Below are 6,280 nucleotides of genomic sequence, written 5' to 3'. Positions count from 1 at the left end.
AGAGTCAATCGCACACATTCACGCGCGCACGCACGCTGTAGTCATGAGGTTTCACTAACTGTTTTTACTGTGATTTCAGGGTGGCTTCTCGACCGACCCACCCACCCCACCCCACCCCAGCCAGCCAGCCAGCTGACACATCCACTGCAGCTAGCTGGACTGGAGTGGTTCAGTCACACGGGTATTCTTTTGAACTCTGGTCCTAGATTGGCTAACATCTACAAGCTCAATGTTTTGCCTGACCTCTATGCTTGGAAGTATTCCTTGTCATTGGAGGAAGAATCACAGTTTAACCAATTTAACCCTACACATTGGCTATTTCAATACAGCAGATGTTAAGTACAAGGTTGTAGATCAGCTATTTTCCAAACATGTATTTAAAATAAAGTATAGTATAGAGTCAATCGCACACATTCACGCACGCACGCAGTAGTCATGAGGTTTCACTAACTGTTTTTACTGTGATTTCAGGCTGACCGACCGACCCACCCCACCCACCCAGCTAGCTGACTGGAGTGGAGTCCACTGCAGCCTGGACTGGAGTGGTCACCATCACCAAGTCACACAGGTATGACCTTCACAAAACACACAATGTTCTCATATTCTTTTGAACTCTGGTCCTAGATTGGCTAAAATAGCCAATGTACAGTACAAGCTTGTAGATCAGCTATTTTCCAAACACACGTAAGCTCAGCTGGTGGTGACTCGACTCGTACTAACCACGAAACATTAAATATCAATAAAATTAAAATAAACGTAATTGACATTCAGTTTCTGTTGTGCGACGGGCAGATGCAGCCACCCGCCTACCCAGAAATGTAGTCTCTGGGTTGTTTGACTCGTTTCTAACGCTTATTTTGTTACTCTTTGGGTATATTTGTACATTTCCAGTACAAACAGATTTAGTAGTAACAGATTTTTAAAATAAAGTATAGTAGAGTCAATCGCACACATTCCAGTTAAAACTGCTAGTTCGCACACGCACGCACGCAGTAGTCATGAGGTTTCACTAACTGTTTTTACTGTGATTTCAGGCTGACCGACCCACCCACCCACCCCACCCACCCAGCTAGCTGACTGGAGTCCACTGCAGCCTGGACTGGAGTGGTCACCATCACCAAGTCACACGGGTATGACCTTCACAAAACACACAATGTTCTCATATTCTTTTGAACTCTGGTCCTAGATTGGCTAAAATAGCCAATGTACAGTACAAGCTTGTAGATCAGCTATTTTCCAAACAGATTTTTAAAATATAGTAGAGAGTCAATCGCACACATTCCAGTTAAAACTGCTAGTTCGCACACGCACGCAGTAGTCATGAGGTTTCACTAACTGTTTTTACTGTGATTTCAGGCTGACCGACCCACCCACCCAGCTAGCTGACTGGAGTGGAGTCCACTGCAGCCTGGACTGGAGTGGTCACCATCACCAAGTCACACAGATATGACCTTCACAAAACACACAATGTTCTCATATTATTTTGAACTCTGGTCCTAGATTGGCTAAAATAGCCAATGTACAGTACAAGCTTGTAGATCAGCTATTTTCCAAACAGATTTTTAAAGTATAGTAGAGAGTCAATCACACACATTCCAGTTAAAACTGCTAGTTCGCACACGCACGCACGCAGTAGTCATGAGGTTTCACTAACTGTTTTTACTGTGATTTCAGGCTGACCGACCCACCCACCCACCCCACCCACCCAGCTAGCTGACTGGAGTGGAGTCCACTGCAGCCTGGACTGGAGTGGTCACCATCACCAAGTCACACAGGTAGGACCTTCACAAAACACACAATGTTCTCATATTCTTTTGAACTCTGGTCCTAGATTGGCTAAAATAGCCAATGTACAGTACAAGCTTGTAGATCAGCTATTTTCCAAACAGATTTTTAAAGTATAGTAGAGAGTCAATCGCACACATTCCAGTTAAAACTGCTAGTTCGCGCACGCACGCAGTAGTCATGAGGTTTCACTAACTGTTTTTACTGTGATTTCAGGCTGACCGACCCACCCACCCAGCCACTGAAGCCTGGAGTGGTCACCTGCACCAAGCCACAGAAGCAAGTTGCAGCTGTCGCACAGGTAAAGACCTTCACATAACACGCAATGTTCTCATTTTCTTTTGAGCTTCCTTCAACCCCAAAAATAGCCAATCTACAAGCTCATTTGTTTTGCTTGACTCCAAATATGTTTGAAGTATTCCTTCTCATTGGAATTTATGGAAAGTAGACTTGCAATAGTGTAGTGGTTAGTTTGATGCACTTCTGCATTCTGATGTCTGTACTGTACAATGTCATTTCATGTGTTTGTAGGACCACAGCATTGAGTCCTGTAGAGAAGCTGTCACCAGAGTCCTCATTGTCTTCCTTGGGGAAAAGACGGAGGAGTTGATCAAGGATTACAAGGTAAAGAAAATCTACCTCTGTTCTAAACTTCTTGCTAAAAGACCTAGCCTATAGAGCACCGAAGTCTGACGTCACTTTCAGTAGAGGGCACCAACACACAGGTTCATGTATTTTTTTTATTTGCATTGAAATCTCCATAGGGCTATTTTAGGTCTCTTCATATAAGAACTGTGTTTGAAAAATAAACCGACCACCCCGGCCTTTCTGTCAGCGGAGTGGCTGTGCGTCGTTAATGATGTCCATTCATATTTGATACAGCCAGTTTCTGGAGAAAATGGACTTAATGTGGCCGCAAAAGCCTTGAAACTAAGGCAATGTCGCTGCTAATATACGTCACGCCCAGCTGTCAACAAATTGCGTTCCTGAGATTCCTCGTTGACGTAAGCTCAGCTGGTGGTGACTCGACTCGTACTAACCACGAAACATTAAATATCAATAAAAAAATAAACGTAATTGACATTCAGTTTCTGTTCGACGGGCAGATGCAGCCACCCGCCTACCCAGAAATGTAGTCTCTGGGTTGTTTGACTCGTTGAACGCTTATTTTGTTACTCTTTGGGTATATTTGTACATTTCCACCTTCAGTCGATGCTTCATATCCATATGAGTGAAAAGGCCGGGGTGATGCAAATAAAAAGTACATGAACCTGTGGACTGACGCCCTCTACTGACAGTGACGTCAGGACTTCGCTCTATATGGCTCTATATGAGACAGGATTTTGCCATCTAAAATATAGGGTATCCGTGTGACATCATCATACCCGGGAGTTATGCGGGAATGCCTACTGAGTGGCACAAAACTACTTTCTGGCCTTGACACATACATCCAAACAGAAAAGTCCTATTTGATTGCATTAAATTACTTTAAACGACTTTAAATTCACTTCATCACTCACTTTGCCACTCAATCTGCCATTTACTTTATGCATGTGCATACCCTCTATAGAGCCTATCTGATGGCTTGGTGGGATCAATGGATGGTCAGTTGGCTGGTCAGTTAAGTAATATCATGGTCAGCAGGCTATACCAAATACTAGTAGTTTTGGCACATGTTCTAAAATGTCCTGGTAGATTGTGAGGTTTTCACTGTCAGTGATGATTTTGGATGCCATCTGCTGGTGTCGGTCCACTGTGTTTTATCAAGTCCAGAGTCAATACAGCCATCTACCATGAGATGTGTTGTTGACAAGCTTTATGGAGATGCTGATTTGCTTTTCTAGCGAGACTTGGCACCTGCCCACAGTGCCACAACTACTAGTAACTGGTATACTCACCATGGTATTAATGTTGGTGGAAGGTGTGAGACACTGGCCACAACAATACAAATGAGATTACAGCTGCTGTCAAAGCAAAACTGGGCTTCTATTAGCCCAGACCACACTTGCGACAAACTGCTGTGTAGACTGCAGAGAGAGCAAAGACAAATGCACCTTTTTTGTTTTAGCATATTCTCACTGTCTCTGTTTTCCCCAGGTATTTGATGACGATGATGCAGCTGTCCAAGAGGCCATCTCTTCTAGTGTCCTGAGCATCTTCGAGTACAGCAGAGGTGGTGGTCTCGACAGAACGGCCAGGGGATCCGCAAGTAATTCCGACGGGGCATTAGTCCTAGGTTGTCGTTTGTCTGACCAATGACCAGTCTGAACTAAGTACTGCACCCTAGGCCATAATGACCTTTAGAACACAAACAAATATTTTTTAGACAGTCATGAGGGCTATCATCCACGAAAACATTAGGCCAATAGAACATACTTTTAATTGTTTTTAGAAGTAGCCCTGAGGGTTGGCCTCCATGAAAAGATTAGTACTTTAAACTTGAATTCAAACCAAATACTTTGGGAGACATTTTGGTGCTTGCGTCCAGCTCAAGAAATATTTTCTGAAACGCCTCAAAAGTGTACTTCAAAGGCTTGGGGTAGGGAAGGTCCAATGCATACATCAGGCCCATCAAGTATTTGCAACATCAGGGATACCATTATGGCCTAATGTTTTCAATGAGGCTATTCTTCACTTGCACAATGTAGGAGGCGGGACTAAGGGGGACTTCCTGTTGGGATATCACCCCTGTGTTTGCTTCCTGTCCATCGGGAGTGCATGTAAGTCAGTCATTTTCTACGGACAATTATAGTATTTTCTCGTCACTTGTAATTTTTTTAATTAAGTTTAAAAAAAATTGTATTCATATGGTTCATTCATTTACCATTCGTTTTTATCGTAATGTTTTATTTAGGGTTTTTTTTCTCAAGGGGAAAGTTGTATGCTCCAGTGTCTGTCTGTGCTGCTGCACTATACATACAGGAATACAGTACAGTACAGTACGGTAGGGTACGGTAGAGTACGGTAGAGTACGGTGGAGTACAGTACAGTGGAGTACAGTACAGTACAGTGGAGTACTGTATTCCACTGTACTGTACCATACTGTATTCCACTGTACTGTACTCCACTGTACTGTACTCCACTGTACTGTACTGTACTGTACTGTATTCCACTGTACTGTACTGTATTCCACTGTACTGTACTGTACTGTATAGTGCAGCAGCACAGACAGGCACTGGAGCATACAACTTTCCCCTTGAGAAAAAAACCCTAAATAAAACATTACGATAAAAACGAATGGTAAATGAATGAACCATATGAATAAAAGGTTTTTTTAAACGTAATTTAAAAAATTACAAGTGACGAGAAAATACTATAATTGTCCGTAGAAAATGACTGACTTACATGCACTCCCGATGGACAGGAAGCAAACACAGGGGTGATATCCCAACAGGAAGTCCCCCTTAGTCCCACCTCCTACATTGTGCAAGTGAAGAATTGCCCTCAGGGGTACTAATACAAATTATTTACACATGTTCTAAAGGTCATGGCCTAATCATTACCTCTGATAGATGTGTTAATGGACTCTATATTTGAACAAATACAATTATGTTTCTTTGTGTTTTTGTTATGCACTGATAATTTTGTTAAGAAAAGCCAAACGCTGTGGGTCCAATGGGGCCCACAGAGCCATAGAGAACCACATTACACTGTGGGTCCAATGGTTTCCACTGCCCACAGAGCCATAGAGAACCACAGTACACTGTGGGTCCAATGGTTTCCACTGCCCACAGCCATAGAGAACCACAGTACACTGTGGTTCCACTGCCCACAGAGCCATAGAGAACCACAGTACACTGTGGGTCCAATGGGTTCCGTGCACTGCCAACAGCCATAGAGAACCACAGTACACTGTGGGTCCAATGGGTCCACTGCCCACAGGGCCATAGAGAACCACAGTACACTGTGGGTCCAATGGGTTCCACTGCCCACAGGGCCATAGAGAACCACAGTACACTGTGGGTCCAATGGTTCCACAGGGCCATAGAGAACCACAGTACACTGTGGGTCCAATGGGTTCCACTGCCCACAGGGCCATAGAACCACAGTACACTGTGGGTCCAATGGTTCCACTGCCCACAGGGCCATAGAGAACACTGTGGGTCCAATGGTTCCACTGCTCACGAAGCTATCATATTGTGGCTGCATTTACTTTGTTTTTATGCACTGATATAATTTAGTTTTAAAAGAAACTGTATAACCTTATGTTCCAATTTGAGGAATAAAACAATAAATTGTTTTTTTTATACCTGATGCCATTTGACTCTTGCTGGTGGTGTTCATAGGACAAGACAAACATTTATGTTTGAGTATTTTCAGTTTATAATCAGAAGTTGTACAGAAAAGAACATGGTGGTCATAGGACAATACAAACATTTGTTTGAGTATTTTCAGTTTGTAATCAGAAGTTGTATAACTTCTGATTACAAACTGAAAATACTCATTGATCTTTTTTTAATAAATGGGGTGGCATTTTTATATATATAAAAATTCC

General features: G+C 42.9%; 1 long non-coding RNA gene across 1 annotated transcript; it reads left to right on the top strand.

The window, feature by feature from the left end:
- The first annotated feature begins 470 nt into the window (after nucleotides 1-470).
- On the top strand, nucleotides 471-6,033 carry LOC306938352. The gene is made up of 6 exons (XR_013791714.1): nucleotides 471-568; nucleotides 1,035-1,130; nucleotides 1,357-1,775; nucleotides 2,002-2,086; nucleotides 2,317-2,409; nucleotides 3,883-6,033. It is a non-coding gene; the product is annotated as an uncharacterized lncRNA (long non-coding RNA).
- Nucleotides 6,034-6,280: the final 247 nt, after the last annotated feature.

This window comes from Electrona antarctica (genome assembly GCF_951216825.1).
Source record: "Electrona antarctica genome assembly, chromosome: 15".
Classification (NCBI taxonomy): Eukaryota; Metazoa; Chordata; class Actinopteri; order Myctophiformes; family Myctophidae; genus Electrona; species Electrona antarctica.
Note: the sequence above shows the minus strand (reverse complement) of the source record. Positions and strands in the feature narration are given on the sequence as shown.